Source organism: Marmota monax, unplaced genomic scaffold, assembly GCF_021218885.2.
Source record: "Marmota monax isolate L192 unplaced genomic scaffold, Marmota_monax_Labrador192_F-V1.1 WCK01_AAM20220418_F8-fsc00023, whole genome shotgun sequence".
In the NCBI taxonomy this organism is placed as follows: domain Eukaryota; kingdom Metazoa; phylum Chordata; class Mammalia; order Rodentia; family Sciuridae; genus Marmota; species Marmota monax.
The window spans coordinates 6,318,637-6,331,759 of NW_026692907.1; the positions used below are offsets into that span (position 1 = coordinate 6,318,637).

At 39.6% G+C, this 13,123-nt stretch overlaps 1 protein-coding gene across 2 annotated transcripts in view; it reads right to left on the minus strand.

Moving 5' to 3' along the window:
- The window catches only part of Dab1 (DAB adaptor protein 1), a 1,164,537-nt gene that overhangs the window by 835,664 nt on the left and 315,750 nt on the right, over positions 1-13,123 (minus strand). For both annotated transcript variants that reach the window (XM_058581502.1, XM_058581503.1), the window contains exon 2: positions 5,808-5,971. The gene's annotated coding sequence lies outside the window, so the exon portion shown is untranslated. The remainder of the gene's footprint in view (positions 1-5,807; positions 5,972-13,123) is intronic.

Sequence of the window (13,123 nt, forward strand, 5' to 3'; positions counted from 1 at the left end):
TATACCTATGCATACACACACATATATGTACATACCACATAGATATATACAGATATGTATATATGCATGTGTGCCAAATATTTGAAAATATGATCACATTTAACATCACAGCAATACTATAAAGATTGTACCATTTCCATTTTCACCAACTCATTTTACAAATGAGTTCAGAGTAGTAAAGTTATATACCCAAAGCTACCACACAGCTAATAGAAGAACCAAAACTTGAACCCTTTATTATAGTCTTGAATTTTTAAGACAGTTTAGTGTTCATATTTTGAAAGCCAATTAATGTTGGGATTTTTGCTCTCTAGTTCAGTTGAGAAAGGTGTTGTGGGTCCCCTTAGGTTGCATAAATCTTGACTTTTATAATACCTTCTGCTCCCCTCTGGATTTGACAATTGTAATGACTAGCACACTCCTGTGGCTGTTCCCCTGAAATACTTGGGGCAATTCTCTTTCACCTGAATCAGGCAGGGTTCAAAGCCGTTTTTATTTCTACTTCATTTTTTAAAAAAATATTTTTTATATTTACTGAAGCTATGCAAACTAATCAGCATACCAGATTTAGAAAAATAAAAGCCCTCTGTCTTCTGCTAGGTAGAAAAAATCATTTACATCTTCATGCATCCTCTGTAGTCATTTTTAGGTTTCAGTGACTATACACCTGAACATATGTTTACAACAAACCCAGAATAATGTTGTGTATAAAATTCTGAAGCCTACCTTCCTATCCATATGTCATTAAAAACATTAAAAATTCTTTGGCAATATGTTTTACTTAATGACTACATTACTTAAATGTGAAAAACTTTCATGAAAACTTTTTCTCATTTTTGAAAGTTTAGGTTGCTTGCTCTTTTTCAAAATTGCAAGAAAGTTTAATGTGAAAATATATGTGTTCACAAATCTTTCTTATTTCTGTTTTTAGGACAGAATACCAGGAGAGGAATCATGAGGTCAAAAGTTATGACATCATTTAAGACTCTTCCAGATAATTTGTACTGATTAAATGTTCACCAGTAGAGAAATATTCTACACTGGAAGATCCTATTTCTTGGAAGAACCACTCAAAGTGGTAGTCAAAGGAAATCTTCTAGATGATTTTGCATCTGTTTGAATAGGAGCTGAGTTTAAGTGAACACATTAAGAAAAATGACATGTATGTCATTTTTATTCTGGGCACACAGTTAATCTACATTTTCAAGTCTCCTGCAATGAAGTGTGGTCATGTGACTGAATTAAGGCCAATGGAGTATGGGTGGAAGAAATATGTGCCATTTGTAAAAATAGCCCTTAAAAATCTCCCAAGTGTGATTTTCCTCACTCTTTTCCCCTTCTTCAGAGACTTTAGAGACCACACGTAGAAGGCAGTGGTAACATAAATAATGATTGCATTAAATATACTAATAGGTGTCTATTGTGTTAAATCTTAGGATATGTTAGCCAAAAACCTTTCCCAGCCCAAGTAATGTAGTGTGTGTCTGATTTACCTAAGGGTTTCCAAGCCAGAAAACCTCAGTTTGTCCTTTGTAAATACAGCGATTAATCTGCTATTGATTTGACTGCCTTTTCACAGAGACATACAGTGCTCTGTGTCTAGTACTAGTCTGGTGTTCAGCATATAGAAGAGTTTACATGAGTGTGAGCTTATGTGTGTTTACGTATGACTGGGACCCTATAAGACCCTCATGAGTCCACTTGGCCAGCATGTAAGCAAGATCTACTCTGCCATCTGAAGAATGCCACATACTGGTCTCTTCCCCCTCCTACCAGTAAGAACATCAACCCTAGAACTACTTAGGGCAGGTGCACACGGCTTGCCCACGAGAAAAACCCAGCACAGTTGTTTCTCTTTTCATGCTGATGCTAACTACAATTTGTAGAATATAAACTGGGGAAACATTTCACCCAAAACGGGCCTATTGTCTTCAAAGCAGCCTAGGAGAAAAAAGCTATCCCTCCTATGCCTTTCATCTTTTTATCTCCTGATATACTTGGTAAACACAGGCAGACAGGCTCATAAACAAGTGAATTGGAAGCTACAACTCTTCCCCACCTCCAGACCTTTACTTTGGTTGCTTGCTGTGTGATAGAGGGGGACAAAAGACACCACCTGTCTGGCAGGGGGGTTATTGTATGCAAATCTATGGCCACAGTCTAAGAATGCAATTATGCAACGAGTTGTATTGAAACAGCAAACTAGAGCTTCCATAAAGAGCTTCCTCCCGAGGACTACCGTGTTGCCATTTTCCATAGTCATTCCTTTCTCCCATTTTAACATCACTTGTTTAATTTTTTCCCTCTGTTACAATTCTTTTTCTCTTTTCGGGACATCACTGAGAGCCACCTCCCCAGTGAAACCTTCCCTGGTTTTATTCTATCCATCCCCATCTGAATGAAGGGACCTTTACTCTCTAACCACAGGAGGTTGTATGAGCCTCCATCAGCTACTTTCAGTGTATAGACTTCAGTGGTCAAATCTCAAAAATAAGAGTCATGGGTTTCTGAAGTCTTTTTAAGCTTCAAAATTTTATATGTCAACTGCACCTCAATAAAGCAGAAAGAAATTATTATACATGGGTTATTATAAATAACTCTTCTAGGCATTCTAAATGAAAAGTGTTTGCAAAATTCTTCAAAGCAGTATTTTCAATTGAAATCCAGTACCCAAACAACTGTTAGTGTACTCTTTTGAAAGTGTACACTGCAAAACAGTAAAATTTCCAAATAAAACAACTATTTTAGTTTTTGAATTCTTAGAAATGATAACCAAATGGTTTAAAACTATTAATGGAAAGACTGTGGCTTTGGGATCCGAAGAACAGAGTTTGAACTTCAATGCAGCTGTTTCTAGCAGAATGACTTGGACACAACTTATGTCTTCAGGTCTCGGTTTCGGTTTCCCCATATATAAAATGGTAGTCATGCTAAGATTCCTTCACAAGGGGGTTAGAAATCACGAGTTACAGTGAATCAATTACAGTAATAAAAAGCCCTGAGTGAATCTGTCCCTACTGTAAGGAATATTAGCACGACTACTGCATTAAACATTTTAAAACACACATTTCAGAACCGTGTCCAACTATCTATACTGTCTCCCCATCTATAAAATAATGATCTTTCAATAACACTCCCAGAACCTTCATAGCAACTTTGACAGACCTTCTCCAGCTACCTGCCTGGTGCTAAGCATTTGCCACATACAGAGAGTGGAAGAATGAGGAAGGCTTAGGGTCACGTCTTAGATTTGCAAATGGATATTTATATGATTTCGAGCAAATTGCTTCATTTGTGAATCTTAGTTGCCTTGTATATAAATCAGCCATGATAGTGACTACTCCAAAAGGACTGTTTTGAAAATTAAAATGTGACAACCCATTTGAGGCACTCATACCTAATACCTGACATGAAGAAAACACTCAACTAAACTCAGTCTCTTTCTCCTACTTCCCCTTCCCTTTGGACACCAAGACTCTAGAATTCCACAATGTTGAACATTCATGTAAATAGCTGTGTGGGAGAGGAAGGGTGGCTCCTATTAGGGTGATGTCAGGGCAAGATTCAACCAGAATCTCTGTTCCAGTATCACAACTGGGCCCCTGCATGAGCCTTTTGCCCACTGTGCTCATCACCACAATATTTCACAGTAAGCACTTAATTTTTTTTTTATAGAAAGAAAGATTATTTTGAATGATGCATGTGATAAATATGCTAGCTTTAAACCTTTTAGAAATATTAAAGGTTTTACTGCTCCATGTTTGACAGACTTGATTAATCCCTTCCACACAGAAGTGTTCAGGAGGATAGCTGTGGTAGGGTTTTAAAGCTCCTAGAGTGTTCTTTGATAAAGGTAAAGAAAAGGTAAAGTGCTTTTTTAAAACGAGCAAGAGATTCCTGCACCACACAGAATAGACAAAGAACTCAAAATACCCAGAATGCTGCACAGTGTGGTAGAGTTGGGAGTCGGGGCTGGGTAAGGGTGCAGAGGAACAGTGCTTTAAACCCTCTTTCCTTTGCAGGAGTTTTCAAATGAAAGGCACGCATCCAGCTTGACCACAGGACATGAGTCTAAGAGTTTTCTTCTCTGCTGGATTCCAAATGGATGATGTGGGAGGGGGCTGGGCAGACCAAGGCAGTGCAAACTTCAGAGAGGAATGAAATGGAATGTACCTTTGCCCTTCTCATAGTCCTGGACTATTCAACTGCCTCCTGCCTGTTCCTTCATTCTCCAATGCTATTTCTTGCACAGACCTCCCCGATCCCCAACTAAATTCTGAGCTTCTATAAAGAACAAGAAATGTGTTTGGGCTATTTTTCCTCATCAGCATCTAGTCTATCTTTTGTGTATAATAAATTTCTAGCAGATATTTATTAAACAGAGAGCTGCGTTTAACAAATCCTTGATACAACTGTCCAATGACACAAGTAATAAAAAGAAAAAAAAAAGCCCTATCTGAGAATGATGGCTTAAAAATCACTAATAGATTCTTCCTCTGTGCTTGGGCGACAAAAGAACGTATCTTAGAGACTAAACCATCGAGACTTCCAAATAAAACCTCATGCAACAAACACCTAGCCAGTTTTACCATTATCCTAACAGGGTTTCCAGCCTCGTGGTCTGGGGAAGGAGACTTGTCAATAGGGGTAGGTACTACGATGAAAACATATTTGGAAAACTGTGCAGGACAAAGGAAGGTATACCAAACCCAGCATTTTTCTTCCTAGGGGATGTTGGAAAACACTTTGAAAATGAGCACCAGACACTTTAGCTAACTGTTCAAGGACAATGCAAAAGGAGACTGGGGAAGGATACACAGGATATCATGCATACCGTTTTGATCTGTGAACTTCCATTGTGATTCCAAATGGAACACCCACTCCGCTAATCACCCTCCCCCACAAAACCTCAAAGTGTCAGCCCACTCTGCTCTGAGGTTTTCTCTGACATTCAGGTCAATCTGTAACCCTGGCCCCAACTCTATTTTTTATGAGAACATTTTCCCAACACGAAACACCAACATATTTGCCACAAGATATTATGGGGGCAAAGGTGTAATTCAATTACGTGACTTAATCAATTCAAATGGCTAATGTACAAGAATCTCAGGATGTCATCCAGCTTTCAACTGAGGGAGAATAATTGTTCCATAATTTCTTAATTCTCCCATAAGACAGTTTAAATTAAAGGATGTCAATTTGCAAAGCCAGACTGCATTGTATTCTTAAATTGGGCCTGAAATAGCCACGAGATGAAGGGTAATAAGGCAGAGAGCACAGCCCAAAGTGCCTGGTGCTGTGCAAAATTGTTTAATACGGTCAGACCCTTTAATCTTCATATCTATTGATGCAGAAAGCAGCATATTTCTGTCACTTATGATAAGAAACATTACTTTTTAAATTCCTTGGTGAGGTCTGCAGATCTTAGGCAGCCAAGATAGCAGGACTCTCTATTTCTGTTTCTGTGAACATTTCTTTTTTCCCTTAAATTGGTTTTATTCTAATCCATTTAGTCTCCAATCTAAGTCAGAGACAAGTAACCCTGAATGGAACCACACAGGAGGAGAACAAAGGCGTGTGCCTTTCAGTTCTCAGATTCTGCTGGCTACCACCTCATTGAATAAGACAGTGATTAAACAAATAATGAACCTTGGAATATTAACTATGGAGCCAGCAGTTAGTTCTAGAAAGAACAGAATTGGAATGGCTTTTAAGAGAAACAAAATCACGCTCCAAAGTGAAGAGTAAGTAGCAGGGGGAGGGGACGATCGAAATGATTTTCAGTGAAGAGTCAATATTTTACTCACAAGGGTCCTAAAAATTGCTTCCGTCAACGTGTCCAAGTTCCGTGGGGGTGATGCTGGGGAGAAGGGGGCCCCCGTGGTCTGGATCGAAGAAATTGGATGATGTTTCCCCAAGATTGCCAGGGCCACAAGTCAGGAATCCTCATCGAGAGAAGCCAAGGAAATAACTGTAAGGGAAAAATGTATGTATCAATTTTGAAAGGAAAGCAAGGAGGAGGAAGGAGGATAGGCACAGGCTGGTGATAACAAAGGAGATGAAGGACACGGTTCAGGCTGCCCCATGCCAGCTAAGCCCAAGTGGTGCATGTGGGGTGTGGGGCAGACACTTAGGAATCGTGCTGGGCTGAATGAAAGGAAGTTTGTCAGGGTCTCTGTGCACAGGGCTGTCCTAGACTAAGAGGAGGACACAAACATGCACGAAACACTATTTAGTCTTCATTTTTAAATCTTGGCCTAGGATATATATCCACAAGCCAAAATTTAAAAGGTACAGTTGATATCATTTTCATTTGTATGAATTGTACTGCAGGATAAGTATCTTGAAGTGGAGATACTGGGTAAAAAAAAAAAAAAACAAAACTATATTTAAAGTATTTTTTTGATAGATATTAAATTGCCATCCTCAAAGGGTCAACAATTTTATACTTCTTTCAGCAATGTGTGAAAAGACTTTTTCCCACCCTCACCAACAGGGCTTATCCAAATTCTTTATTTAAAGAGACATGAAATAGAAGTCATAATAGTGACAAATATCAATGCTAACATTTAACACAGGATCATAGCATTTTAAGTAGTATTTAGTCTTTATACGTATTAGGCCATTTATTGCTGGCAGCAACCCACGACTGTAGGTACTACTAACACTGTGATTAAATGGATAAAGAAACCTACACACAGAACTTAGGAAATGTGTTTGTGACCACAGCTATAAAGGGCACATCAATATCCCAACCCAAAACACCTAGTGATCCTTCTTCAAAACCCAAACTCTTAATGGTTTCCTCCTCTTCCAGGCGATGGTATATTAGTGATGGCACATGTTATAACAGGTAGACACAACTAGCAAAGCTGATGGTGGGGGGTTATGAAAAAAAATCAAACAGACGACCAGTTCTTCCCACCTTAATTAAAGGAGACACAGGCTATTAACTGCAGAAATGTTGGACTGTAGTGATTGATAAGAAGAATCCTAAGAAGAACACATTGACATGTTTGTTTTTTCCTATCCCTTTACCTGGACAATTATTCTATAAATATTGATGGTGTGTTAGAAAGATGAAAATGTTAAAAATGAAAGTATGATAGTATGGGCAAAAGAACATGGCTGTTTAACATAGACCTGAATTCAAGTCCAAGTTCAAGTTCTACTTTTTTTTTTTTTATTGGTTGTTCAAAACATTACAAAGCTCTTGACATATCATATTTCATACATTTGATTCAAGTGGGTTATGAACTCCCATTTTACCCCGTATACAGATTGCAGAATCACATCAGTTACACATCCATGTTTTTACATATTGCCATACCAGTGACTGTTGTATTCTGCTATCTTGCCTATCCTCTACTATCCCCCTCCCCTCCCCTCCCATCTTCTATCTCTACCCCATCTACTGTAATTCATTTCTCTCCCTTGATTTTTTTTCCCTTTCCCCTCAAGTTCTACTTTTGAGTTTAGGAAATTTGTCCAACTTCTCTGAAGCTCATTATTTTTAAATGGAAACAAAAATGAGTCAATAACCCCAGAAAAAAAATGTCTCACAACCAAATAATACAAAATGTAAACAGTGCCAATCACTCAACAAACATCATTAGCTGTAAACAACTTCTGCCTGTGTTTGATTTGTTACCTGTCTACCTGCTTCTCTTTACAGAGATCCTCTATTTCAATCAAATGAGTCTATTGACTTTTTTAAAACATGATTTTTCCCAGTCTGCTTGCATTTCTGCATCCTATTTCTTGCTGAAACAATCCCCAGGTTGCCAAATACTTTCTATACCAAATCTCATCCAGGTCCATATGAAATGCCACCAACTGTACACAAGGAAACTTAGTGATTACCTTTCAAAGTCAACTACCCCACCTCTGCAATCTTAAATACTATTACTAAGTACTTAGGAGCAATATGAAGACATTAATCTTCATTCCAGTAATCAATGCAGGCTTTACTATATACAAGCCCTGTTATAAGCACCCTATTATTTATATTTCATTGAATCCTCCCCACAAGTCATCTATGAAGTTTTTATCTCCCCTAGACAGAGTATTATGGTTTGGATGTGGTGTTCCCCAAAAGCTCACATGTGAGACAAAGCAAGAAGGTTCACAGAAATGACTGGGTTACGAGAGCCTTCATCCAATCTGTGAATTAATCACCTAATAGGATTGAGTGGTAGCTAAAGGTAGCTGGGGTTGGTGGAGGAGGTGGGAATTGGGGGCGTGGCTTTGGGGTATATATTTATCTCTGGCAAGTTGAGATCTCTCTCTCTCTCTGCTTCCCGACAATCATGTGAGCTGGTTCCCTCCACCACGATGTTCTGCCTCATCTTGAGCCCAAGGAATGGAGCCTGTCTTCTAAGGATTAAGATCTCTGAAACTGAGAGCCCTTAATTAAACCTTTCCTCCTCTGCTCTTGTTCTGGTTGGGTCTTTTCAGTCACAGCAGTGAAAAAGCTGACTAAAACACAGAGTAAAGCATAACGGTCACTGTTTGCATGCCTCATCATCTGGACTGAAGTCTCAAAGGCCAGGAACCTAACATTGATACTTGTTGACTTTGGAGTCAAAGAACCTGAGTTTCAGTTTGATTCTGAACCTGCCAACTCTGTGATATTTGGAAAGTTACCAAATCTCTCCAGACATCAATTTTACTTATAAAATGAGATACTGATAATACCCACTTCAAAGTATCATTGCAAGGTTTGAGTTTGCAGATGTAAGAATTTGAAACAGTGCTGGGTAAATGATAGGCTTGGTGAATGTCAGCTTATATTATCATTTAAAAAGTATATACACAGACCTATGATTTTCCAGCTTTATGATGATATAAAAGTGACACACATTTCATAGAAACTGTGCTTTGAGTTTTGAATTTTGACCTTTTCCCAATATGTGCTTGATGTCCTCTCTCAAAGCTGGGCAATGACAGCAAACTGCAGCTCCCAGTCAGCCATGTGATCTTGAGGGGAAGCAACCCGTTCTCTACAGGGCACTGTGTGGCGAAGCTGTGATGCTCAATAATGCAGGTGGATTAAAGGCGTTTTCAACATACAGTATTTTCAACTTAGGATGGGTTTATTGGGAGGGGACCCACCATGAGTTGAAGACCATTTGTACAAGGTTTTCAACAAATGGCTTTCATTACAACTTTAAACGTGCTCTTTCCTCTCCCTGCCTTGCCTTCTCTCACTCTCGTCCATCATTCTACCGCTCACTTAAAGAACTCAAGACCTAGGTCCAAGATCCAGTGCTAGCATCTCCTGCTCTGCAGAATCTTTCTGGACAGTTCTCCTTCTGGGAAGAGCTCCCTCCACTGCCCCACCTCACCTCGTACCTTTCATACCCAGTTCTCCTACATCACTTGTCTCATTGTGCCTGGGCTGCTGCTCCTGTTTGCAAATTCTGCTCAGAGCTGTAAGATCCTGAAGATGGACACCGCGTTTTAGTCATTCATCCCTACTACTCAGCACAGTACTGATGCAAGTGGGATGTCACCAAGTGCCTATAAACTGAATAAATTGATGAACTAAAAATAGATAGACCTGAGTGATAAGAGAGGAAAAGTCACCACATCTTAACTTACTACGAGATAATTCACTGAAAAGTCATTCAACCTGACAATCAAAGCATAGAAGAGAAATTATACGAAAAGTGAATGTTTTATAAAAATAGATGAGAGCTCTGTAAGGGACCCGTTGTATTCCTATCAGCCACAGTCACTCAGCACACTGCCAAGTTATTAAAGCTTTAGTGATAACATTACAAAATGCTGGCTTCACCAGCAATTCTTAAACTCAAGACATTAACAGACTGTTTGGCGGCTCAGATATAAGCAGAGCATTATGGAGGGAAAATAATAATTAACTCATAAGGAGAGGGGCAAGTAAACATTCTATTAAATGGGAAAAATCCCAGATGAATATAATCTCCCTCTATTACATTATAAGCATTAAAATTAATGGTGTTGGTTTTTCTGTGGTTTGGATAGTCATTGTATTTAACAAGCTTGAAGTTAACTTCACAGGGAAAAAAATAAATTAAATGTGCCGGTGTCTCAGGAAACTTCATTTTCTGAGTGAATAGCCAAGTTGATGCACATCACCAGCATGTCTGACAATCAGTTTTCCATACTGGTGTGTTCTAAATGGGAAAGGAAACCAACTCTTCATTTAAATTATATTGCAAATGACTTCTTGCCTGCTGAATGCCATTCAGCGGCAGTAGGTGGCTTTCACTGTAGGGCCCAAACCACCACACTGGATGATTAATGCTAATTTCAAATATTTTCTTTGAGGAGGGGGATGGGCCCACTCTCTTGGTTGCATATGTGGCTGAGGAAATTTTATGGTGAGTGACTGACTCAAAGGCCAACAGCATATTTGCCATCAGATAAAAATGCACATTCACAAACATACCAAGACAAGTCAATTATTCCCCGATTCGCTATTCCCCGGGTCCCTTTGTGTAAAGAAATCTATTTATACTCCCCATCAGATGGATACACAGAATCATAGTAAACAAGCCCCCGATTCCACTATCCTATATTATATTTCCCAGGGCAGCTTCCATTGTGGAAGTCATTAGTTTTGGTCTTTTTGTTCCCGATTTATCAAAACAGACATTTTGCTAGTGGTTTTACTCCCAGATACCAAACAGTTCAGAGACACAATTTTTGACCAACTGAAAAAGGAAACAAAATGTGCTTTATAATCTTTTGGTGAGGGTGACTGGGAATTTGTACTTCTCTCTTTTGATGGTGTGGTATAAATATAAAACCCGTGCTCAAAATCTTATTATTCTTTTTAGCTTCCCCAGTCTAAAGTTCAAAGAAAGGAACACACCCTTGATTTTTTTTACCTCCAATACAAACTGTTCAGATAATGCAAAAATAAGAAAATTATTTTTGCCCACTAATATCTGACCAAAAATACCAATTTACCTGACCTATCACATTGCACTTGCCAAATCAGCAGATTCTTTGTTAAGGAAACAATAGTCCACGTGGCAAGGGTTGTGGACAGATTCTCCCACACCACACCATACCACCGTACAGGCAGCCTTCCTCCCGTGGAGCATGCTCACTGTACCCTGTTGGCATTGATGGTGAGTGTTGTGGACAGTAGGCATACCTGAACTCAGACCATCTGGCACCAGATACTAGCGCTAGCACCTGTAAATGTGTTATCCTGGATGTGTTCCCTACCTTCTATAAGTGAGTTTTCCACTATGCAGGGTTGTGGGGATTTAGGGTAAACTAACCAGCAACATGGTGCCTGTCACAGATATGCTGTCACTGAGAGCTGTTGTTGCAACATCCTCAGAATGAAACCCACTTCTGTAGTTACCACTGCTTTTCTGCCATGATGATCAGTGAGTAGTACTTGAGATACTGGTTAGGAGCATATCTAATGAGCTAATTTTTATATGCATAAATAGCCATTGTGCCACATGACCACATTTTTTTGTTGTGTTTTTAAATCAGTGTATTTCAATAGCTGGAAGCTAATGTCCATGTGGGTCTTTGACCTTTAAAATTACTGAATGTGCTGTTCAAGTGACAGGATCCTTTCTGTACCTGACACTGATTTGCAAAATTACATGTCCAGAAGGCTAAAACATAATTTTGTGAACAAGACAACAGTGTAACAAGCCTGGGATAATGTCATGAAACCTGACTACAGCAAAGTCTTGGTGGTTTTCAAGGGACCACACTTATGTCATGAGAGGCATCCAGAGCAGCTCAGGACCTTTAGGCAGGGTTGCCATGGGTGGGTTTTTATGAGAATGGCCCAAAGCCCAGAGAGCACCCTGAGGCACTTAGCATAATGAGTGGAGAGCACCAGATCCCAAACTGACCACAAATTAAAGTCAACTTGGGGAACTTTACAAATTGCTGAACTTCAGGCTCCACCTTTGACCTAGTAAATCAGAGTATGTGGGTATAGCCTGTCTATGGAACATTTTTTATATGTTACCAGGTAGCATGATATGAAGGGGAAAAAAAAAATCACTGGAGTAGAGACACGTTCTGATTTGCTGATTGTCTTTAAAAGTGTTGCTTTTTCTTGTGAGAAGGTCAAAATGTAGAAGAAACAATAGGGGAAATGGCACAGGAAAGAAGATTTGGAGGATGGTAATGATGGGCTGTAGCACAGGGGCAAGCAGTAATTAGAATGGAGAGGAGGATGAGTGGAGGATCTTGGAAGGTGTGAGCCAGGCTAGAATTGGGGAAATGGAGTCTAAGCAGGTCTGAATACTGGGGAGGTGATGTTGGACAGCAGCCATGAAGGTCCACACCATCTCTCCAGTCTTTGAGGTGCAACATCAATCCTAGGGGGTGAGTTGGTAGATAATAGTAGGGTGTGGACAAACTGAGGAAGGAGAGTCATTTCTGCTGCCAGGTCTATGACCCCCAACTTCTCACTTTTAACCACCCCATCCCCACTCCTACCTCCCTATCTTTCCATGCTCTGCTCCTTCTACCTAACAAGCTCCTTTTCCCCTTTACCATGCAAATAGCATATTATCTCCTGAGTAAAGTCTTTCCTGATTTTCTCTGGCACAACTAACTGCCCCTTTATTCAGTCAATGAACATTTCTCTGAGAACACTTGGTGCATTCCCTATGGTCACAATTTATAACAATAATCTGTCATTTACCCATACACCCATGTGCTTGCATGCTCAATCCTGGGTGCTTACAATGCTCAGCACATAGTAGGAATTCAGTAACTTAAAAAAAAAAAAAAGATAGCCTACACCACCAAAATAGACATTTATTCCTCTATATTTGCCTAGCAGATTATTGTTATTGATAGCTGGACAGTTGTCCCACCCAGGCCAACCTATGGGGTTCTGGAGGAAGTGTCAATCACTAGGACTTCTCTACTCACTGGCTTTAAGGGTTGGCATGTGGCCCAGGAAGCATCACTGGAAGTCCTTCCATAAGGACTGATATATGGATACTGAGGAAGAGGGCCTCTGTTCCTTTTGGATTGAGACCTACAAGGATTTTACCTGAAACTGCCAAAATTATCTTGTTTGCTGGGAACAGAGAATTTCTGTTAACAGGCTTGAGTAGGGTTAAATGTTTACACATTTACA